Source organism: Staurois parvus, unplaced genomic scaffold (genome assembly GCF_062004578.1).
Source record: "Staurois parvus isolate SC_StPar_1 unplaced genomic scaffold, SC_StPar_1.0 ptg000533l, whole genome shotgun sequence".
Taxonomy (NCBI): domain Eukaryota; kingdom Metazoa; phylum Chordata; class Amphibia; order Anura; family Ranidae; genus Staurois; species Staurois parvus.
The window spans coordinates 1,322,283-1,347,816 of record NW_028318329.1 but is presented as its reverse complement, the minus strand read 5'-3'; positions in this window follow the sequence as shown (position 1 = coordinate 1,347,816).

The following is a 25,534-nucleotide window of genomic DNA, read 5'->3' as shown; positions in this document are numbered from 1 at the left end:
CAGTCCGGATTCTTTCTCTCTTTAGATGCCGAGAAGGCGTTTGACAGACTAGCTTGGGATTACCTAGAGGCAGTTTTGATTGGCATTGGACTGCCTTTGCGCTTTTTGACCTATATTATGTCTCTATATAAAGCCCCCACAGCGAGAGTGCGAGTGAACGGACACCTATCAGACTCTTTTCTGATCAGCAACGGGACCAGACAGGGATGCCCTCTGTCACCTCTCCTATTCATTCTTACACTGGAACCCTTATTGAATTGCATCAAAGATAATGCCAACATTAAAGGGATTTTGATCAATGGCAAAACGCATAAAGTGGCAGCCTTTGCTGACGACATACTGCTTTTCCTGACAGATCCTCATATCACGATACCTAATTTGTTACAGGATTTCAAATTATTTCAGTATTTGGCTAACTTCAAAATTAACTTTTCTAAATCCCAAGCGCTTAATGTATCATTAAAACCGGAGGTGGTTAAACAAGCGACATCAAATTTTCCCTTTACCTGGCAACGAGAAACTATCACTTATTTAGGTATCCAACTACCATCCCATCTTACCGAACTATATGCAACAAATTTTCTACCCCTCTTACGTAACATTTCCAAAGACCTTCAGATGTGGAATAAACCTTGGTTCTCTTGGTTTGGTAGAGCAGCCATACTTAAGATGAACGTGCTCCCCAGAATATTATATTTACTACAAACAATACCAATTCAATTACCAAATTCATTCTTTCAATCATATAAAACGCTCTGCTCCTCCTTTCTTTGGTATAATAAACGCCCAAGAATCAGCTTCACCCAACTCACTATGTCCAAGAAGAATGGAGGTATTGGATTACCGGATATTTCTCGTTACTACAGGTCTTGCCACCTAGCCAGATTAGTAGACTGGACCACGAATCACATTCATAAGATCTGGGTCGGTTTGGAGGCTGATTTTTCGAAGATACCACTTTCCACCTCCCCATGGCTGAAAACCGCCCATGTCCCTTCTGAATTTCGGATGCACCCACTTATAGGTCCCACTTTACGATGTAGCGCGCAAGTGTTTCAGGAAAAAGTACTTTCTTCCTCTCCGAGCCCTTTCACTCCGATCAAATTGAACCCGGACTTTATTCCAGGGATGTCTACGACCTTTCTCGCTGGGTATAGACGGGAAGATAACCTAACAGTACGTCACTTTCTCAAAGATTCTAAGCTCCGATCTAGAGAAGACATTACCAAGGCGTGGCCAGCCCTTACCTTAACGCCTTGGATGTATAGACAAATCCACCATTTTCTACGTAACTCCCCACATCTAAAGGATTATTCAAGACCGCTTACTGCTTTCGAAAAACTCTGCTTTACAGATCTCCCACAGAGGCATGTAATATCCAAATTATATTCCCTATTGGAAAGTTCCAATACATCTCACTCACTGAAGGCCTGTGCAGCCTGGCAGCATGATCTAGAAATTTCAATCTCACCTGAGGCATGGAACCACATTTACGATCACATGCATAAAGGTTCCATATGTGTTTCTACACAAGAAAGCAACTACAAAGTTTTTTCCAGATGGTATAGAGTTCCATCTGTGATTCATAAATTTGATCCTAAAGTGCCAGATTTATGCTGGCGATGCTCCCAGGCAAATGGTACTCTTCTCCATATATGGTGGGAATGCCCGCTGTTGCAGCCCTTCTGGAGACAAATTTTGGACATCATTAGACAAGTAACCACTTACACCCTAGACTTTACACCAGCACAATGTCTACTCCATCACTCCTCCCTTCCGGTGAGGATTTACCGTAAGTCCCTTGCTTTACACATGTTAAATGCGGCTAAGCAGTGTATCCCTGTTCATTGGCGATCAGCCTATATTCCCACCGTACGAGAGTGGATTCTTAGGATCCAGAGGATTGCTGAAATGGAGGAACTGATCTCAGTGGCAAAAGATCACCCCGAGCGATTCAGGAGGACTTGGGCTTGTTGGACCCACTTCCAAACTACTGATACTTACCTTGGCTTGCTGAGGGATTGAACGAGAAAGATTTGGAGACACCGAAGGCCTCTAGAACTTTCACCTCGGCAATAACTCCATTAACGGTCATTCACTGAATTGTATCGCTAATTAAAAAGATGAATTAGATACAGCCAGGCTGTTACGAATAGATGTAACTGGTTTGGTTATGCTTATTTAAATATGAACCTGATCATCCAACCACTTCCCCCCCCCCCCTCTCTTTTTTTTTTTTTTTTTTTTTTTTTTTTTTTCTCTCCATCTCTCTCTCCCCATTCCCCCCTTCTATTTGTCATGTGCGTCTCCTCCCACCTCATTTTGATATCTCATCTCATATTCTTCCTCCATCCCCACGCTCCTCTCTTTCTTTTCTTTTCTTTCTCTCATTTACACCCTCTTTTCTCATAGTCTAATTAGCTATTATTCTCATTCGGTACGGAACACCCATAGCTATACAGATGTAACAATATTCTACAACAGTAACCCACATTTTTTTTTTGAGATGGAAATATATGTCATAGATGCCTTGAGAGGATACTTTTGACGACCACTTCAGAATCCGCTTATGTATACTTTCCTTACATAGAGCCTAGTGTATACCATAATTATCGAAAGTACATGCTACTGTCAGTTTTGCTATGGTTACGTCTATCACTTTTGCCTTACTGTGGAACTCCGTCCTCTGATGTTATACAAATTAATATATTGTCTTGATCCCGTCTGCGTTACGGGAGAACGTACTAGAAACTTTGCACGGACTGCGATCCGTATCTGTCTATCATTTGTTTACCTTTCATACTTCAATAAAACGTTTTTTTGGAAAAAAAAAAAAAAAAAAAAAAGTAATATAAGATGCACATTGGATACTGTGATTTAGTAATGAGTGCTTACATCATTAACAAGAGCGCTGGAAGAGACAGTAGCTTCATCTATTAATCCTGCATTACATAAACACATTTGTAAATACTTTCAATTCTTTTAATGATTCTGTTTTTGCTATAGTCAATAACAACACCTATAGAAAACAAGGAGGGGTCAGATATACAGGCACAACTGATTTCCTCGGCTCCTCCCATCACAAAGCCCCTCCCACAAACAATATGGTCTTATCTATGGGAAGGCTTAAGCTGGCCATTGGTGATTAGTTTTTTCATTCAGACATGAACATTATTTATTTTTAATGCAGCCATAATAGATTCCTCCATTCACGCAAACAAGATGAATGGAGGATTCCACAAGAGGAATGGAGGATGGACACAGCGCCGTATCGCAAAAAATGGCCTGGTCAGGAAGGGGGGTAAATCCTCTGGATGGCAAGTGGTTAACAGGCACCTACCAGTGGTGGTTTAAAAAGGGAAAGCAATAGTAATAGACAAGGTGTTCTAGCTCATCAGATTACTATTTTCCCTAAAAGCCGATGACCAGCATTTGCAGCATACTTATTGATATAAGATCATTATCTGATATAGGAAGATACAGTTTTATTGGGCTTCTTCTATATAATGTCTCAACTACACAGAAATGCAAAAAAGTGCATTGTCTTCTATTTTACTCAAGTAAGGTTGCATTGTTACAAGGAAACAACAAAGCACAATCACTGTGGAGTCTTAGGCTGGCCATAGAAGATACGATTTTCTTTCCTTCCACCATAGATGGAAGGAAATAAAATTGCTTGATTCCTGCTTCCCTCTGCACTGTTGTATTCTGCTGGCGGTGGGAGTGGGGAGCATTCCTGGGCAGCAGAATACAATGGTTACTGATAGCGGCAGTAACCATATATAGAAAAATCCAGCATGCTAGTTGTACCGAACTTAATCGATCGATCAACTTGGGTACAATCAGCCTGCCCATACATGAATCAAAGTTTGTCCGGCCCATGGCAAGCTTTACAGTTGGGTGCACACTAGAAATATTTTTTTGAGATCTCCGTACTAACACAAGAGATGAGAACACACTGATCAGCATTGGCAGACATTGGCTCCCAGTGCCGATTAGATGTGGGTCAGATGCTGGTATTCCAGTATGCTTGTTCAACAGAACAGAGATTTGTACACACAGGCTGAAAGTCAGATAGCTCTTGCCAAAACTGACCAACTTTGGTCTATTTTCGGCCTGGGTGTACAAGCCTTAACAAGCAGGAAACAGAGCCTCCAAATGTAATGATTAAAGTCCAATTGGAGTTATTTTTTCTCTAAATGAGTAGCAAATAAGTAGGCAAGCTGTTTTTAAAAAAAAAAAATGCAGTTTTAGCTAAATACTGACCCCTCTGGAGTTGCGATAATGTTTTCTTCTAATCTACATGCGTATATAATTAAATGGTATAAATAGGAACTATGACTCCTTTCCATTCCCTAAATGGTATTACTCCAGATTGACCTATGGCTTCTGATTACCAGCTGAGGGTGCTTAGGCCAAGTATATTTTTTTCTTTAAGTTCAAAAAAGCTTTATTGGTTATGGAGGATAACACTTCATGCCAGACTCCAGTCCTTTTCCTGTAATTCATTTAGGGACATAATTATAGAATGCTTTGATCAGGTCCTTAATGGGATTAAACACCCCAGAGGACTAATGTCTGGCAGGAGGTGTTATCTACTGTGAACACTACTGTAAAGCTTTTTTTAAATTGGAGAAAAGTTTACCAGTATAAAGGTAAAAGTGGTTCTAAAGGCAGAAGGCTTTTTTTTACCTTAATGGATTCTCTGCATTAAAGTAAAAAAAAAACCCTTTTGCATGAAGCACGATGGGATGGGGTGCTTTACATTTTTTTTATTATTTAATTAAATTTTTTTTACACTGTAACTTTATTATTTTGTATCACTGTTATTGCTATCACAAGGAATGGAAACATTGCTTGTGATCGCATGGGTCATGACAGGTGCACATTTTGGGAAGATCTTGGGTCCCCATAGTTCTCCTCTGGCCTCTAAAGCATCAAATCAAATCAAGATCGGTGTGATCTGATGCCTGTTTAAGCCTGTAATGGCTTGTTTATGTGAGACTGAAACTGGAAGTGACAAAATCCTCATTGCTTTCAGTTTCTGATGTCACCCAGTGGGAGAAACAACATCAGGTCATCTCAATGTATCTCAGAAATAGGATGCCCCTGGTCGAACCCAGGGGTGGACTGACAACTCATGGGGCCCCCGGGTAATAGGGGATCATGGGGCCCCTGTGTCCTTGCCCAAACTCAAAAAAGCCTATGAAAAGGGTACCAGGGGCATCTCATGGGGCCCCCTACTGACCCAGGGCCCTCGGGCAGTGCCCGAGTTTCCAAATGGTCAGTCTGCCCCTGGACGCACCCTTACTGGACCCCCTTCTACCTCCTGTTAAAGTAATCCAGCAGCTCTTTAGCTGGTCTGATTACTTTTGCAAGACACAGAATCACCAGTTAATATTATATCTTGGTCATCGCTGTAGCGATGACTGAGATATCACTATTCCCATCCAAGGACATTCAGATACGTCCTATGTACGGGAAGTGGTTACACTTAAGAAATCCTTTTTAAAGTTAGAATTAAGCAGTGCTCCTGGCTGAGAAACCTTTGTGCAATTTCTTTAAAATAAAACAATTTCAAGCCCCACTATGGTGTGATAAGGCTTTGTTGATAAACAATGCCATGTTAGTGTCAGGGACATGGCTTTGTTTATAAAAAAACACTGAAAACTATATCAGCTGACATGAATATCAATGGCTTTGTTGATAAACATAGGTATGTGAATGTCATAACAAAACTGACTTGACCATCATATTATATTAGTGGTGTATTCACACCTGCAAAGGAACCCTGCTTCCAATTAGATGCGAGAACCCCAGGGAGTTCCCACAATTACAGTACCTATGAGAGTCAGGCCTTTTGAAAGCAATGGGAGTCTGTTGGCTCTCACAGCTAATCATGGCCACTTACATGTAATCTTTCATGCAGCGACCACATGTGAGTAATCGGCGCTGGATGCAGTCAATCTACATCAAGGCCCAATCACTCGCATGTGATCGCTGCATGAGAGATTACATGAGGGTGGCTGCGATAAGCTGAGAGAGCCAACAAACTCCCATTGCTTTCAATGGGGTTGCTTCTCATGGCTGATCATGAGAAACAGAGCTGGGGTTCTCACATCAAATTAGAGGCATAGTCCTTTTACAGGTGTGAATACACCCTAAAAAGAAAGTGTAAGGATTATGGCTTAAGATTAGCATTAGGGTTACCTCTAGCATTAGGGTTAGTATTAGGCTTAGTGTGAGGGTTATGACTACCATAGGGTTGGGGTTAGTGTCAATATAACTATAAGTGTTACCATTTTGGCACAATACCAGGTCAATGATCTTTTAAAGGGGCCTTCAGGATCCATTTAAAGTGATCCTGTCTTCAGTCTTCAGCCCGGCTTCTCACACAAACCACGGAAATGGCAGGGAGGGGGAGAATGGGAGATACAGAGAAGCTGAAGACAGAGTTGAATGATGGAAAGACATAAATTGACCATGCTATCATGGATAGCGCAGCCATCAGTCAGTTTACTGACAAGAACAAACAGGATCAACCAGGTATTATACTACATGGAAAAGGAAAAATTGCATTGCAAAATCACTATGCTAATGTGCCTTATAGGGACAGGACCATGATTTTTGGGGGGTTACAACCACTTTAATCCAAGTTTATACAATGTTATTTTTATCATACAAGATTTATTTAACAGCAACAGTTTGTGCAGCGCTTTACAAAATTGAATGAAAAGCCAAATACATGGATCACTAAAAGAATAAAAAAACTATACTTGACAGAACATAAAAATGATACAACATACCCATTCAGAGGAAATAATGAAACAATAATAGCAGGCATAAAGTACGTTTTGGCGATCAAATGTTCATTTTGACATTATAGTAAATAGAAGTAGATGGATAAGAAGAGTCAAAGGGTCCTTACTGTGTATCAATGTGTTTTTCATGCCACAAAGGAAAAAAAGGATTATTGTTAGGATACATGTCAGTGCTCATGGCACATAGCAATCTTACATAAAATCAAGTAACTCAATTGACAGAAAGCAAAAAAGTATTCCCTGCTGTATAATAAAAGAGATGCAACAAGCAATGAAGACAATGTCAAGTGAAAAAGTATCAGAAGCGATCACTGTAGTAATGACACAGTAAAGGATAAATAGAATGTTGTAAAAGAATTGCACAGAAAATTGTTCCCAGTATGAATGTAAATGAGATTGGATTCAAATGATCTCAGTACATGCTAGGGTAATAATAATTCATAATAACAAAGATGTAATAACTGGGAATGTTTGAAAGGTGTTGGAGAAAAAGCCTAGTAAATGACAGATAGCTTCATTTCAAGTAACTAAAGACTGATATATATGAAAGAAAAGCATGTGGCAATTTACTGTAACACACATTAAATGTCATTAGAACCAGCTCAGATAGGCAATAAAATGAGTCATCTAAAAGATTGCTATTTGCTATTAATACAGGTATAATAACAAGTTGGTCTGTTTATACACAGAGCAGGTATATCAGATGTAAAGAAACATCTGTAGTTGCTATAGGTGTAGTGGTGCCTGAATTCATAAGGCAGGTATTAGGTATGACCACATAATAGTGGACTCACTATGCCAACTGTGTGTAGGTGGAGGAGAGCAGGTGACTTGGGGTCCCCTGGGGAGCAGAATCTGACCATCAGCTCGTTTTCAACAATGAAAGACCTGACTGCATGTCTTCACAACCGAGAAGAGTAGTTTTATGTACCATGATTTCCATGGATAGACTTCACTTGCTCTCCTTTGTACTAAAACATACTGACTCCCAATCCCTCTTTAACCATAGACTATTGGTGTCATTCTCACTCCTGTTTCATTCTATGGACATTTATCAACAGATGATCTATGACCCCAGAACAACGTACTCTGACCCAAAAACCCCAGTCCAGCGGTGGCCTGGGGATGACAGTGTTTCTTGATGCTCCCCTTCTTTTTTTTTTTTTATTCCTTTCCACTTCTACTCCTGCCTTTTTATGCATGATTATACTTATCCATTTCCCCTACCTTTTTTTTTACCCTAGTTACCGCTTTTTTTCTAGTACTCTCTGGTTTCCTGTACCTCCCACCAATCTTGTCTAGAGTTTAAATTCTGAAGAATGGAAACAGATGGACACTCCATAAACAAAGCCCACGGTGTGGGATTTTATGTGGCAGGTAAACAAGACCAATGAATTAACAGTGGACACTGTAGTAAATAACTGTATGTGGGTAAAAGCTATATACTTGATGTACTCGAGATTCCCTGTACGGGAAGAATTCTGTTGACTGTATTATTTTCAACTCAGAGTGCAGAGACTAAGTCATGAAAGTGAACATGGAAGTGGAGGAGGAGTACTGACAGAACCGAAGCAGGCAGAGACACAAAGAGGATCCAGGAAACAGGCCAAAGGTCAGGGCAAGTGGCAGATATGTGAATTCAGAGAGAGAGAGCTGAGGTCAGTACATGGAAAGTCAGTATAATCACAAAAAGGCAGGAGGTAATTGTATGGGAGTCAGGGTCTTCTGTTGGAAATTTGAAATAAAATTAATTCTGCACAACAGTGTCACATGCAGGGCAAGCATGGTAATGCAACATTATTATTTTATGAAGTTCTAGGTCAGGGCTTCCTAACTAGGTTCCTCAAGAGGTTGCTAGGGGTTTTTTTGAGCAATGGGCAATTTCTGCATCTCAATAAGTTCCCACTGACACCATTGATCTTTTGAGCTATCTGTAAGGGAGTAATTCAACAGCAACAAATGTAAGAATTATTCTTCCCGCTAACCATCACACTAATGTACCATGAGTTGTAGATATAGCAATTTTTAGCAGGGGTTTCCTAAATCCAGAAAGTTATTTCAAGGATTTCTCGGTGCTGAAAAAGTTGAGAAAGGCTGATCTAGTTTACAATACAAATTGGGTGTACACCACATTTCAAGATTAAGTTTTATCATATTTATGTGGTCTTGGGTATGTGTGTTTCCCTAATTTAGTACATTTAGTACATGCCCTTTGTATTGGTGTATCTATTATATGTCACATATGTTTTATGTACTTACAGTATATTGCAGTAATTGCAATTGTGTTTAGAAATGTTGCGATGAAAAACTGAAATAGTGAACTGGCTGGCTATGTGCCCTGTATAAATCTCAAAGTTTACTTTTTCATTTTACCTTTAACTGCAGTTAGTGGTCCCCAGGTTCCTGATCCTATTAGTTATTCAACACAATAAAGGTATTTTCAATCAAAATGATGAGTCAAGACCACAATTAACTAATTTTTTAATGAGGATTGATTGCTCTTTTTTTTACATAGTTTCATAGAACCTAAAGAAGGGGAGTTTGGGACCCACAAAACACGTTGTGCTAAGCTCGTTGGAAATATCCCTTGCCAAAGTCATCCGGAACCTGTAAGTTATTGGGTTCCAATAATAACAAGGGAGGCAAGTGGTAAATAGCAAGGATGGGGATATATTCAACAAGCTTTGAAACAAGTCTGTAAAAAATATTTGATTTTATGTGTTATATAAAGTAAAAGTAAAGTAAATTCTTAATATAAATATGAAAATAGTACATGGAATCTTTGGAAAAACTAGTTTTAGTTTAATCATTCTTCAATTTTGCAGTGCAGTAACACTACTTGTCTAATGCATTTCGATCGATGATAAACCCCCATGTTACCAGTGAAGTGCTGAGCTGTCGGCAGAATCTAGATACTGATTAAATAAATGCCTCACCAGGAAATCCTATGCATTAGCAGCAACTTCCCACACTGAAAATCTTTTCATAATCCTGCAGCTTGTCTAAAATGAACACTATTCATTCCCACTTAACCACATCATTATTATTTATTTTGCTAGTATGTCTCTATGTAAGTAAAAAAATGACCTTTATATAACTATACAAAACATTCTTCCTAAAGTTGAGAAATTGTATCTTTATAGTCAATTATTAGAAAACTTCGGCATGGACAGTACCTTAAAGAGGAACATTCCAGTTCATGGATTGGGAGCTTTGATAGTAGATATTGGGTTTGATTTACTAAAACTGGAGAGTGCAAAAACTGGTGCAGCTGTGCACTGTAGCCAATCAGCTTCTAACTTCAGCTTGTTCAATTAAACTTTGACAAACAAAAACTGGAAGCTGATTGGTTTCTATGCAGGGCTGCACCAGATTTAGCACTCTCTAGTTTTAGTAAATCACCCCCAGTGCCTGTGATGTAAAGGAATCCAAAATTGTGATGCTATAATACAAATACAGTGATAGTCTTTGGACACTACTGGATCTGACTTTGGTCTACCCTGAAATGTAAACGGGAGAGAAACAAGGATCCTGTTGCTTTATTAAAACAAGGTTTAAAGGATACGTTGGCCTTTAAAAAAAATAAATAAATGCACATTTTTTTGCAGGTAAAAAAATGTGCATTTATTATTTTTTCTAAGGAGCCTGCATTGTACTCTCAGCAGATTGCAGGTACAATGTCAGGCTCCTGCAGACTCTCAGTAGAGCTGTCTGCCCGTACCTTCCATAGGGGCAGACAGTTACTGAAGAGCAGGAAGAATCAATGATCTATGAGAGCGCTCACCAGTGTGCTTGCAGTTCAATGAGAACTACAAGCCATCTGCCGCAGTGGCAGACAGGACTTGTAGTTCATTCATTCATAGATTGCTGTGAATGAATGATGTGGATGGGCAGGCAGACAGCCACGCTGTTTTTACATTTTGACAGAGGGTAAGGGGAGAGGCTCCCCATCCACTGTCACAGTGAGGGGATGGGGAGGTCTGGGGCTGCTGCTTTAGTAACATGTTACATGTTATACATTGAATACAGATGTAACATGTTAGTAAAGTTGCACTTATCCTTTAATAATGGTGATGTCTTTGAGTCACAACATAAGAAGGTCTGAAGCAAATGAATGATTTCTGGTTACAGTAAGGAGACCAGATTTTCAAATGAAATCCTGGGGACACCCTACTGACCACATCCACTTTTAATAACTACACCCATAAAATCATGCTACTCAAAGTATTGCTCACAGATATTTGGGACAAGACATAAAAGGTAAAATAAACACATGTCAAATACAAGGAACCAAAATATGATTACATAGTAAGAAGTAATGCTTTGAAAGTGTAGCACCCTCCTTGTTTAGCCGGGGGGGGGGGGGGGGGGGCTAGATTCTAATGGTTAGACAGGAGCTGAATAGCAGCTCAAATGTAATAGCCAGAGGGGTCGAATTGTGGTAGGGCTGAGAGGCTCTGCAGCTCAGCTCCTCTGGAATTTCCCCCTGTTCTAAGGCTGGCTTGCTCTTGCTGCTGTTCAAGACCCTGTGTGAAGAGGAAGAGAGGGGAGAAGGTATGCAGCCATGCACAGTGCTGATATCTTCTTCCCTCTCTTCCCCTTCACACAGGGAAGGGGGAGCAAAGGGAACTTAAAAACTTTTTTAGGTTTGGTATCACTTTATTGTGTCAGAAAAAATGGCAGCCCTTTCACATAAATGGGCTCCCTTAACACAAAACATGCAACACAGTGAGAAATTATGCATGTTTGTAACACACTGTAGTGGAAAAATGACAATGGGCCCTAAAAATGATTGTCCCGTGTAGTTGCATAACTAGAACCTTCAGGGCCCCGCTGGAAGAAACCATGATGGGTTCCCCTGGCCTCCCTTCTTTCAGAACATGAGGCCCTTTACTCCCATCGCAGGGCCCTTTATTACAGCCGTGCAGGGGGACCCTTTCACATGTTCTGCAGTGGTCCCCCTTCTTACTGTCTTGGGTAGGGTTGCCCCCTTTTCTTCAAATCAAACCAGAACACTTTTGCGGCCAATTTTTGTTTGCAGTATACACTATACATATACTTTGTGATTAAATAAGATTTCTAACCACAAGAGTCCCCCCTTACATCAGAGTCCACAGAGTCCCCCTTTTGCATCTGAATCCACAGAGTTCCCCTTTAAATCTGAATCCACAGAGTTTCACTTTACATCTAAGTCCACAGAGTTCCCCTTTACATCTGAATCTGCAAAGTTTCTCCTTAAATCTGAATCCACAGAGTTCCCCTTTACATCTAAATTGGCAGAGTTCCCCTTTATATATGAATTGGCAGTTTCCCCTTACTTCTCAATCCGCAGAGTTTCCTTTTACATCTGATTCCACAGTGTTCCCCTTTATATCTGAATCTGCAGAGTTCCCCTTTACATTTGCATCAGCAGAGTTCCAATTACATCTGAACTTACACTGTAAGGGGGGACTCTGCAGACTCTGATGTAAGGGAGAACCCTGGGGACTCTAATTTAAGGGGAAACACCAATTACGGAATTTACGGAGGGAACTCTGATGTAAGGGGGTACGCTGCAGACTCAGAGTTCTCAGCATTTCCCTTTAACCACTTCCCAACCACCCTATAGCAGAAGTACTGCTACAGGGCAGCAAGGATGCACAAAATTATGTATATATATATATATATATATATGTAATTTTGTATTGTACAGTAAAACACACACAGCACACTATGTAAAACATACACAGCACACAGTTAACCCTTTGATCGGACCAAATGTTAACCCCTTCCTTCCCAGGTCATTAGTACAGTGTCAGTGCTTTTTATTAGCACTGACATTGGGGTGACATATTAGTGCCACTGGGGATCTCAGTGGCTGTCAGTCTCCCCCCCCCCCCCAGTGTCAGAATACCTGCCGCTGTCCCGCAATAAATCGCTGATCGCCGCCATTACTAGTAAAAAAATTTAAATAAATAAAAATTGCAGTATATATACCACCATTTGTAGACGCTATAACTTTAATGTAAACCAATTAATTTACACATAGTGGGAATATTTTTTAGCAAAGGCATGTAGCAGAATACATTTTGGCCTAAATTTATGATGACATTAGTTTTTTTACATTTTTTAATTGGACATGTTTAATAGCAAAAAGCCAAAAATATATTTTTTTCTTTTATTTTAAATTGTCCGTTTTTTTTTAGTTTATAGCGCAAAAAATAAAAAACACAGATGATCTAAAAATGATATTTCACAGAGATGTTCATTACCTCATCTTCTAGCAATCCCACTCTAGTGCTGTCAGTTTCTCCATGCCCCAGGTGATTTCTTGGCAAGCCCGGTGCTAAGGAGGAACCCCTCATGTATGCTCCCATCCCAGGGTGTGTGCATCTATAGACACACACACAGTGCCTCTGCTCCCTCAACACAGGAGAATGACTAACAGCAGCAGGAGCCTATGGCTCCACTGCCCTTAGTTTCTCCTGTGAGACCAGGAAGTGTACAGAGCAGGGGCGGACTGACAACTCATGGCCCCCCCCGGGCAATAGGGGATCATGGGGCCCCTGTGTCCTCACCCACATCCAAAAAGCCTATGAAAAAGCCAATGAAAGGTACCAGGGGCATCTCATGGGGCCCCCTACTGACCCCGGGACCTCGGGCAGTGCCCGAGTGCTCAAATGGTCAGTCCGCCCCTGGTTTGGAGTGGCTCTGCAGCTGAGACAACGCTACAGTGATGATGAGAGTCAGGTCAAGTGTTTAGGGATGGAGGTGGATAGGACAGGTAGTGGGATGTTTTATACCTTAATGCATATAATGAAATAAGATAAAAAAACTTTAGACTTTAGAACCACTTTAAAGTATCTTCACTCTGTCTGCAAATGCAGATGGCAGCTGCTTCCAAAACAGGCAGTTCCTATTGGAAATGCCTGTTAGAATACTGAATGGATTTGTTCTTTCATTATATTGGCTCCCAGACAGATAGTAATTTACAATGTCAGAGGTTTTTTAACGTCTTTTTAAGCACAACAAATTTTGATCTGAAAAATGCTGTTATTCTTTTATGACTGGAGCTAAGATAAAAGTATTTTTTTTTTAAAGAAATGAACAAACTTTAGTTTCAAAACAGAATAGATGTAGTCTGAAAAATTGGAGAAATAGAACATTACTGTTTAAAAATTCCAATATTCAATGCATTGTAATTAGAGATGAGCACAAACAAAATATTCCAATGACATTTAAAGTGACTGTAAATCTTTGCATATACCCAGTGAAGTGACTGGCCTCAGGTGATACACAGAGATTAACTACTTACCCTCCAGAAGCTTTTCCTTCATGAACAGGCCATTTTTTGCTATGCGGCTCTGGGCTACTTTAACTGACAATTGCGCTTTCATACAACACTGGTTTTTGGTGGTATTTGATCACCACTGGATTTTTTTTATTTTTTATTACATAAAAGAAAAAAAACATTTAAAAAAACAATATTTTTTTTACTTTTTGTGATAAAACATATCCAATAAAAAAATAAAAAAATCAAATTTCTAAAAAATGTAGGTCAAAATGTATTCTGCTACATATTTTTTGGTAAACAAAAATCCCAATAAGCGTATATTTATTGGTTTGTGTGAATGTTATAAAACTATAGGATATATACTGTAATTTTTATTTATTTATTTTATACTAGTAATGGCTGTGATAGTACAAAGGGCAATATGACACTTTATGGAAATTGGCTCACTGCCACTGACATCTCCAGTGACATTAATACAGTGATCAGTGCTAATAATATACATTGACCAGGGGCGGACTGACAACTCATGGGGCCCCCTGGAAATAGGGGATCATGGGGCCCCTGTGTCCTTGCCCACACTCAAAGCACACCCAAAAAAGCCTATAAAAGGTACCAGGGGCATTTCATAGGGTCCCCTACTGACCCCTGGCCCTCAGGCAGTGCCCCAGTGCTCGAATCGTCAGTCCGCCCCTGACATTGACATTGTACTAATGGCACTAGCTGGGAAGGGATTGACATCTAGGGACAATTAAAGGGTTAACTGTGTGCCTTACAGTGCTTGGTGTGTGTACGGTGTGCTAATTTTACTAAGAAATGTGCCCTGCTTTACAGGGAAACAAAAACCGGTACATTCACTCTGACAGGACAGAGCTCTGTGTTGTTTATATTCACAGAGCTCTGTCCTGTCATCTGCTTTGCCATCAATCATTAACCGCTGATTAGCTCATGCTGTAACTAATCCCAGCACAGCTGGGGTGAAGAACTGAATCGCATATTAGATACATTATCCAGTGCAGAGAGGCCACTTTGCCGGTGCACTTCTATGTGAGGCAGTCAGCAAGCGGTTAAACAAATTCTTCTATGGAAGTTATGCCTGTTTATCTGCAGTCTTCTCTTCTTATCCAGAATTTACTGTATAAAGCTTGTCTGAGAGTTCAGACCCACCACAGACCTCAGTTAGGAGAGCTCTGATAACTGATTGGAGGGAAGAGACACCTTCATATAGCACACAAGAACAGAGCTGAGGCTGTCAATCTGCTGGAGGTCCCTCCCCTCTCACCCTTTTTCTCATGGTGTCAGGAAAACCTGTCAGATGTGACTCATGCAGATAGCAGAGGAATGAGGCAGCAGGCAGAAATTACACTTAGGGGTTGATTTACTAAAGGCAAATAGACTGTGCACAATACAAGGTGCAGTTGCACTCTGCAATTGCAATTGCTCCAGAGCTTTGTAAATGAGATAAAGATTCATTTTGCAAGGAATACCCAATCACATGACAGGAAAATTGAAAAAAAAGCATTTTTAATTACACATGATTGTATGATTTACTAAGCTCTGGAGCAACTGCTCTTGCAGAATGCAACTGCACTTTGAAAAGTGCACATTCTATTAGTAAATCAACCCCTTAGTGTTTTTAACCACTTTCCCTCCAGAGGATTTAACCCCCTTCCTCACCAGGCCATTTTTTTGCGATATGGTGCTGTATTACTTTAACTGACAATTGCGCGGTCATGCAATGCTGCACCCAAATAAAATGTATGTCCTCTTTTTCCCACAAATGGAGCTTTCTTTTGGTGGTATTTGATTGCCTCTGCGTTTTTAATTTTTTGCACTATAAACAAAAAAAGACCGACAATTTTGGAAAAAAAAACAATATTTTTGATTTTTTGCCATAAAACATCCAGTAAAAATAAATGTAAAAAATCAAATTTCGTCATGAATTTAGGTCAAAATGTATTCTGCGACATGTCTTCGCTAAAAAAAAATCCCAATACATGTAAATTAATTGGTTTACATCAAAGTTATAGCATCTACAAATGGCTGTATATACTGGAAGTTTTATTTATTTTTACTAGTAATGGCGGTGATCAACGACTTATAGCGGGATTGCGGAAGGCATTCTAACACTAGGTGGGAACTGACTAACTGCAACTGACATCCCCAGTGGCACTAATACAGTGATCAGTGCTAATAAAAAGCACTGGCACTGTACTAATGACACTGGGCAGGAAGGGGTTAACATCTGGGGCGATCAAAGAGTAAACTGTGTGCCAGGGGCAGACTGACCATTTGGAAACTCGGGCACTGCCTGAGGGCCCGGGGTCAGTAGGGGGCCCCATGAGATGCCCCTGGTACCTTTTTCATAGGCTTTTTTGAGTTTGGGCAAGGACACAGGGGCCCCATGATCCCCTATTGCCCAGGGGCCCCATGAGTTGTCAGTCCGACCCTGCTGTGTGCTGTTTTACTATGTGGCCTGTGTGTGTTTTACTGTGTAAGCATGCTGGTGCTGACAGGGGAGAGATCTGTATTGTTTACATACAGACCTCTCCACTGTCAGTGTTCCTCGGCGATCGTTGGGTGCCAGTGGGAAATATCCAGTCAGGAAGGGGTGATCGACAGCTGTAGCCACCTCCTACCCTCAAATACAAAATCAGGTATATATACGTAATTTTGCACAGCCCTGCCACCCTGTACCAGTAGTTCTGTTACAGGACAGTTGGGAACCGGTTAACTGAGACAAGAAAAACATTATAGAGGGATTTGCTTTTTTCATATTTCATGTCTGAGGTTTACAGCCACTTAGTCCACCCCATGGTAGTTGGCAGGCAGACAGGCAATTGGATTGGAGTGATTAGTAGTGGTTGCATTTTGGGTAGAACTATAGCATGTAGAGGTATCTAGATACCGAGAGAGAAAAATAACTACAGTAGATAAAGAGCTTCTGATCTGGAGTCAGTGGGAAGGGCTCCTGATCATGTGACTGCTGTGAGAGCCAATCACAGAGCTCACATGATATAAACGTTACACCACCTCCCGGCAGGGGCGTATTCACCACAAGGCAAACAAGGCACCTGCCTAGGGCAACATTTTTCAGGGGGGCAGCACCTCCCCCCAGAAGAAGGGATGAAAGAAGGGACACTCAGGCCATGGGAACCAGGTGGGATCGGAGAGAGGCTGCTGGCTGCTTGATGGTGTATGTAGAGCCTTACTCTTGTTCCAGGGGCTGTCCGAAAATGAGTATCTTTTTCTCTTTTGCCGGGGGGGGTGGAAGGCTTTCCCGGGTAGGGGGCAGAGGTGTTGTTGGTCAATGTCAGCAATGTCAGGCTCTCTCTGTTGGAGGGGGAAGGGGGGGTGTTGATCGGTGTCTGTGGGGGCAGATGATTTTTGTGTTGCCTAGGGCAGCACAAAACCTAAATACACTACTGCCTCCCAGGCATTAAAGTCTGTTTAAAAGGCCACTAGGAGGTAGTATTATGGGGTTACCTCAAGACCAAACATTTTTATTTTGTTTGTATAGTGCAGGGGATGGTTAGAACCTCTGACAGATTTTATTGCTATGTTCTGTCAGGACAGGAAATCATGAAAAATGTCTCCAACAGAGACAGATAAAAACAAAAACACATTTTTGGCAAGAGATAGAACATCTGGCTTTTTTATAGCTTTATAGGCCTTGCCCTGGTGACACCTGAACACTGTATTTCTTGTATGGGTATCACAAGGACAGGAAGTGGAGAAAATCTCCCCAAAAGGGTCCCTGACAGTTCAACTCTTTCCCACAGTATTTAAAACTTATGAAATACAGCTTCAAACATGCTGATACCTTAAGGAGCAAAGATGTCCACTAGAGATGAGCGAATCGAACTAGGCGAACCGGAATTCGAGTCGAATTTCAGGAAATATTCGATTCGTGTCGAAACCGAAATTTTGCCTACTTCGGGTGCGCGAATCGAACATTTCCCGATCAGCCGGCAAAAGTGTCCCTGCAGTGAGCTCCGCTATTTCTGACAGTTCTCTGACAGAAGGAACACATGTTTAGCGGTTGAAACATTGTATCTATTAGTTTACATTTAGGATACAGATGTTTCAACCACTGTACATGTGAAGAAGTTGTGAGAGAACTGTCAGAAATAGAGGAACTCTGCACATACACTTTTTGCCGGCTTGGAATTATTCTTCTTTTCATCCTACTTCTTCTTCTTCTTCATCCTCAGAAGAAGAGGATGAGGATGAGGATGAAGAAGAAGAAGAAGAAGAAGAAGAAGAAGAAGAAGTAGGATGAAAAGAAGAATAATTCCAAGCCGGCAAAAAGTGTATGTGCAGAGTTCCTCTATTTCTGACAGTTCTCTCACAGCTTCTTCACATGTACAGCGGTTGAAACATCTGTATCCTAAATGGAAACTAATAGATACAATTTGTATCTATTAGTTTCCATTTAGGATACAGATATTTCAACCGCTGTACATGTGAAGAAGCTGTGAGAGAACTGTCAGAAATAGAGGAACTCTGCACATACACTTTTTGCCGGCTTGGAATTATTCTTCTTTTCATTCTTCTTCTTCTTCCTCATCCTCATCCTCTTCTTCTGAGGATGAGGATGAAGAAGAAGAAGAAGAAGAAGAAGTAGGATGAAAAGAAGAATAATTCCAAGCCGGCAAAAAGTGTATGTGCAGAGTTCCTCTATTCTGCAGATACACTTAGAGGAGCTCTGCAGATACACTTAGAGGAGCTCTGCACATACACTTTTTGCCGGCTTGGAATTAATCTTATTTTCATCCTACTTCTTCTTCTTCTTCTTCTTCTTCTTCATCCTCATCCTCAGAAGAAGAAGAGGATGAGGATGAGGATGAAGAAGAAGAAGAAGAAGTAGGATGAAAATAAGAATAATTCCAAACCGGAAAAAAGTGTATGTGCAGAGCTCCTCTAAGTGTATCTGCAGAGCTCCTCTAAGTGTATCTGCAGAATAGAGGAACTCTGCACATACACTTTTTGCCGGAAACCGCTGTATGGAGTGAATGTCCCAGAACTGTCAGAAATAGACTATTTATGACAGTTCTGGGACATTCACTGCATACAGCTGTTTTAACCGCTGTATGGAGGGAATGTCATGGAACTGTCAGAAATAGACTATTAATGACAGTTCTGGGACTGTCCTTCAATGCAGCGGTTGAAACATTGTATGTATTTGTTTCCATAAATGGATCCATTTATGGAAACAAATACATACAATGTTTCAACCGCTGTATGGAAGGACAGTCCCACAACTGTCATTAATAGTCTATTTCTGACAGTTCCATGACATTCCCTCCATACAGCGGTTAAAACAGCTGTATGGAGTGAATGTCCCAGATCTATCAGAAATAGACTATTTATGACAGTTCTGGGACATTCACTGCATACAGCTGTTTTAACCGCTGTATGGAGGGAATGTCATGGAACTGTCAGAAATAGACTATTAATGACAGTTCTGGGACTGTCCTTCAATGCAGCGGTTGAAACATTGTATGTATTTGTTTCCATAAATGGATCCATTTATGGAAACAAATACATACAATGTTTCAACCGCTGCATGGAAGGACAGTCCCAGAACTGTCATTAATAGTCTATTTCTGACAGTTCCATGACATTCCCTCCATACAGCGGTTAAAACAGCTGTATGGAGTGAATGTCCCAGATCTATCAGAAATAGACTATTTATGACAGTTCTGGGACATTCACTGCATACAGCTGTTTTAACCGCTGTATGGAGGGAATGTCATGGAACTGTCAGAAATAGACTATTAATGACAGTTCTGGGACTGTCCTTCAATGCAGCGGTTGAAACATTGTATGTATTTGTTTCCATAAATGGATCCATTTATGGAAACAAATACATACAATGTTTCAACCGCTGCATGGAAGGACAGTCCCAGAACTGTCATTAATAGTCTATTTCTGACAGTTCCATGACATTCCCTCCATACAGCGGTTAAAACAGCTGTATGGAGTGAATGTCCCAGATCTATCAGAAATAGACTATTTATGACAGTTCTGGGACATTCACTGCATACAGCTGTTTTAACCGCTGTATGGAGGGAATGTCATGGAACTGTCAGAAATAGACTATTAATGACAGTTCTGGGACTGTCCTTCCATGCAGCGGTTGAAACATTGTATGTATTTGTTTCCATAAATGGATACATTTATGGAAACAAATACATACAATGTTTCAACCGCTGCATGGAAGGACAGTCCCAGAACTGTCATTAATAGTCTATTTCTGACAGTTCTATGACATTCCCTCCATACAGCGGTTGAAACCGCTGTATGGAGTGAATGTCCCAGAACTGTCAGAAATAGACAGAAACTGTCACAGAACTGTCCTTCTTCTCATCCTTCTCCTTCTTCTCATCCTTCTTCTCATCCTTCTTCTCATCCTTCTCCTTCTTCTCATCCTTCTCCTTCTTCTCATCCTTCTCCTTCTGCTCATCCTTCTTCTCATCCTTCTCCTTCTTCTCATCCTTCTCCTTCTCCTTCTTCTCATCCTTCTCCTTCTCCTTCTTCTCATCCTTCTCCTTCTCATCCTTCTCCTTCTCCTTCTCATCCTTCTCCTTCTTCTCATCCTTCTCCTTCTTCTCATCCTTCTCCTTCTCCTTCTTCTCATCCTTCTCCTTCTCCTTCTCATCCTTCTCCTTCTTCTCATCCTTCTCCTTCTCCTCATCCTTTTTCTTCTCATCCTTCTCCTTCTCCTTCTTCTCATCCTTCTCCTTCTTCTCATCCTTCTCCTTCTTCTCATCCTTCTCCTTCTTCTCATCATTCTCCTTCTTCTCATCCTTCTCCTTCTTCTCATCCTTCTCATCCTTCTTCTCATCCTTCTTCTTCTCATCCTTCTCCTTCTTCTCATCCTTCTCCTTCTCCTTCTTCTCATCCTTCTCCTTCTTCTCATCCTTCTCCTTCTTCTCATCCTTCTCCTTCTCATCCTTCTCCTTCTCCTTCTTCTCTTCCTTCTCCTTCTTCTCATCCTTCTCCTTCTTCTCATCCTTCTTCTTCTCATCCTTTTCCTTCTTCTCATCCTTCTTCTTCTCATCCTTCTTCTTCTCATCCTTCTCCTTCTCATCCTTCTCTTTCTTCTCATCCTTCTCCTTCTCCTTCTTCTCATCCTTCTCCTTCTTCTCATCCTTCTCCTTCTCCTTCTTCTCATCCTTCTCCTTATTCTCAGCCTTCTTCTTCTCATCCTTCTCCTTCTCATCCTTCTCCTTCTCATCCTTCTCCTTCTTCTCATCCTTCTCCTTCTTCTCATCCTTCTCCTTCTCCTTCTTCTCATCCTTCTCCTTCTCCTTCTTCTCATCCTTCTCCTTCTCCTTCTTCTCATCCTTCTCCTTCTTCTCATCCTTCTCCTTCTTCTCATCCTTCTCCTTCTCCTTCTTCTCATCCTTCTCCTTCTTCTCATCCTTCTCCTTCTCCTTCCTCATCTCCAAGGGCATTTAAATTAAAGGTACAGTGTTCTGCACTAATTTAAAGGCTCTCTGAAGCCTAGAAACCCTTTAAATAAGTCATCTTCGTAGCGGAGAAATTCGCATCGAATCGAATTTCACACTGGAATTCGCCGAATCAGCCGAATCGAATTTTTCATTTCTTCGCTCATCTCTAATGTCCACCCAAAGTGACAGGGACAAATGTAGAAATAACATAAACCCGGGAGAAAGTAGGAAGTTGGTTGAAGCAATATTGTAAAACAAACCTTTAACCATCTTTGTTTTTAATTTTTTGCAATTTTTGTGTTTTTTTTAGAAGTTGCCTTGAGACAAAAAATGTATTTACTATCAATGAAATCAACAATATCCTGATATTTCACAGGCTACAGTTTCGTAGATATAACTTCTAAAAATGCAGTGATATGTTAAAGTGTTATAAAACCCACAACAGTAAAATTGCTCTGTATATTCAATAAAGCATGCTTGTTATACTCACTGTGGAACCTAAGGGGTTAATCCTCTGCATTGTGTAAAAAGGATGTTTGATCCTGACTTCTCTGATCCTCCCTTTCTTCAACTGTCCCCATTTCATCTCCTGATAGAACAGAACCTCGGGAACACTCTGCACATGCTGCGTTTGGTTTGTATTGCAAGAGAGAGTTTTTTCTTTTTCTTGGGATGGTGCATGTGATCACCACAGGGCTAATCAGCACTGTCCAGACAGAGGTCAGGGGTTATGCAATCTCATTGGGCAGTGAGAGGAGAATGAAAACTCCTACAAGCTTTAACATGTGCTCAACTTGACACTGATAGAAGTCACAAGACTGTTATATATTGCTGATGAGAAAAGGTATTTAACAGTTTATATTTACTAAAATAACTGAATTTCCATGTTCTGAGTACTGTGGGAGACTAGATATAGTGAATGCAGGGTCCGGGATTTAACTATTGCAGACCTAAACTTGTGGGTTTTCCTTCTAGTCAGATTAGTAATGGGTTGTAAACAGTTCTTGCTGTGTCTGTCAGCCATATAACAGCAAGAACTGCAATGTACTCTAGTAAAAGGACACTCTAATGTTACTAAAATATTCACATACTAATGAAGTACATTTATCTTTAGATAAGATTGAGCACTAGCCATCAGGTAGATTGCAGCTAAATGAGTTAAGGAACGTTAATGTGCTCCATCTGTATGCCTGGAGGCCGTACCCATATATACTATATATATCTGCCATACTGTATGCACCTTACCCACAGCAACAGCCCTCTAATGTTGGCAATAAATATAATTTATTTTCTGCTACAATCCAGCAGAGTGATGAAAATGTAAAACAATTAATAAAACATATATAAATATATATTGCAAATACTGCAGAGCTATATTAAATAACTTAATGTGCTTTAATCAGCTTGGCCAGCTCAGTAAATTAAATGGTCTTTTTTAATGCTAATATCTCTGTTGTAATGCAGGAAACAGACTGACTTTGTCTATGCAGCTGGCCTTCTCTCAACCATTGACAAGTGTTCCATTTCATCCATATGTTCCTGTTTGTTCTCATAAGATATCGTAAGATATAAATATTTCTTTTTTTTTTCCCTTTTCACTAATGTTTGCTATCCTTGTATTAAATCAACATTGTTCTTTTCATGCATCTATTATTATTGTTGTCAAATGTATACTTTCTATAAAAAATTGTCGCAGAGCCTAAATAGCAGCCATCCACAATCTAATGAGAGTACCAGACCAAAGATCCTAAAGTTTTAAATATTTTAACTCTTTGGCGCATTTCGGCTTTTAGAACACTTAAAGGGTCGGGAAGCAGAGGCGTGTCTTCGGGTCATGTGACCACTGCCATAGGCTGTCACAGTGGTCACATGGTCGGAAAGCTCACAATTGCAAGTATGCATTGGGAGCTTACCGATCACCACCAGCTCTAGGGCTGGGAGCGTGCAGGGAACATGTAAGTAGTGTAAGTAGTTTTAACAGGGCAGCATATAAGCAGCCGCTCAGCGGGAGGGCCTTAACACCAAGCTACCTCATATAAGCATGCAGCCAGTGTCAACAGGTTAAAATTGTTAGCTCATAACAAGGTTACATAGAACATTCAGCATGTTTCAGGAGCTCTGGCACTTCCCTTTCATCATTTCTTAGAAGGATTACATTTTGGTTATATAGTAGAAGAAGTAGACATGATGACAATAGTCAGAACATTTAGCAGAGAATTCAAGAAGCATGATTGAATTAGCTGATAAATTACAATATTTGGCCTGGAAATGAGTGATAATAAGAGGAGGGCAGCATGACTGATGGATGCAGAAGAAATTGATTTGTACATCAGTTTTGGTGGGTTTATTTATGAATATAGAATGACACTTACCTGAATGGAAGGTTTGGGGTTTCAGGGGATGGCTCTTCATGTGAGAAGAGAAGGAAAGACCTTGGCGGAGGTCAGCTGGATAATTAACTGCATTGGAGAAATTTTTCCCACTCTACCTCCCCTGGATGCCTTGGTTTTAGTGATTTGACAACTTTATTTTGCCTTTTAGTAAGTGTTTTTTTATTTCCCTGCTGATTCTTGTTAGCACTTCAGTGTTCTGGACATTCAAGTCACCTCTTACAGTAGAAGGCAGAGGTCTCTGGGTTTTTGAAGGTAGGGCTGATTTAAAATGTTGGAGAATTATAGGTTGAGCCCATCTTAGGTAGGGTGTCCCTTCCCATCAATAGGTTATGATGGTAACATTGGGGTGTTTATTAGGTTGTATCTGGAAGTGCATGGGTAGTTCATTGGCCCAGAGTTGGTGTAGTAGTGGCTGGGGGCCTTTTGAATGGGTGGTAGAGACAGCCATTTTATGTGGTCATATGTGCCTTCAAAGACCTTAGACCTGGTGGAATCAATTACTGATGTTTTTGTTGTCCTGTTATGCATTGATTGTCTTTTTCTCAATGTTGTATTTAATTTTGTTTATTATGTTAAAATAAACAGCTGCTATGACCAATCAACTCCAAAAATGGATGAAAAAATAAAAAACACCACTTCAGGTCGGTTCCCTCTTCCACTAGCATACATATACTAAATCCCAGGTGCTGGCTCTGTCTGCAGCAGACTCCAATATACAAACAAACATCCGATGGCTGCATTCTTAGCTGGAGTCCTGTATCCTTGTCATATTTGTGGAATATGCTATCAGAAGAAATAAAGGTGATTTTACTGGATGTGCGGCCATTGGATGTTTGTTTCCAAAAATGGATATTTGTCATCTGGTCATTTGGGATGGGGAGAGGTGTTTTAGATAGGGTTACTGGGTTGAAGGTATTTGTGACCTTAGTATACTGCAAGTCCATCAGTCATGTTCTGCTTGCTGTCTAAAATGTGACAGAAATGGTTCCAGAGTAGGGTTGCCACCTCATCCCTTTAAAACCAAACACAATAATTGCACAGGTTCTGGGCTAACAATGCAGATAAGGCACTATGTGAGTTAAACTACCACCTTAATCAGCCACAGAACCTGTGTAAATAATATGTGTTCGGGTTTAAAGGGATTAGGTGGCAACTCTATTGCCTCTCTCATCCTCTGGAACTACCTACAGTTGCAAGAAAAAGTATGTGAACCCCTTGGGATTACGTGGAGTTTTGCATGAATTGGGCATAAAATGTGCTCTGAACGTCATCTAAGTCACAAAAATAGAAGAACACAGTCTGCTGAACATAATACTACACAAACATTAGATGTTGCCATGGTTTAATTGCACATAAGATGTAAACATTCACAGTGCAGGGAGGAAAAAGTATGTGAACCTTTGGACTTAATAACTGGTTGACCCTCCTTTGGCAGCAATAACCTCAACCAAACGTTTCCTGTAGTTGCAGATCAGACCTGCACAACGATCTGGAGTCATTTTGGACCACTCCTCTTCACAAAACTGTTTCAGTGTAGCAATATTCTTGGGATGTCTGGTGTGAATCGCTCTCTTAAGGTCATGCCACAGC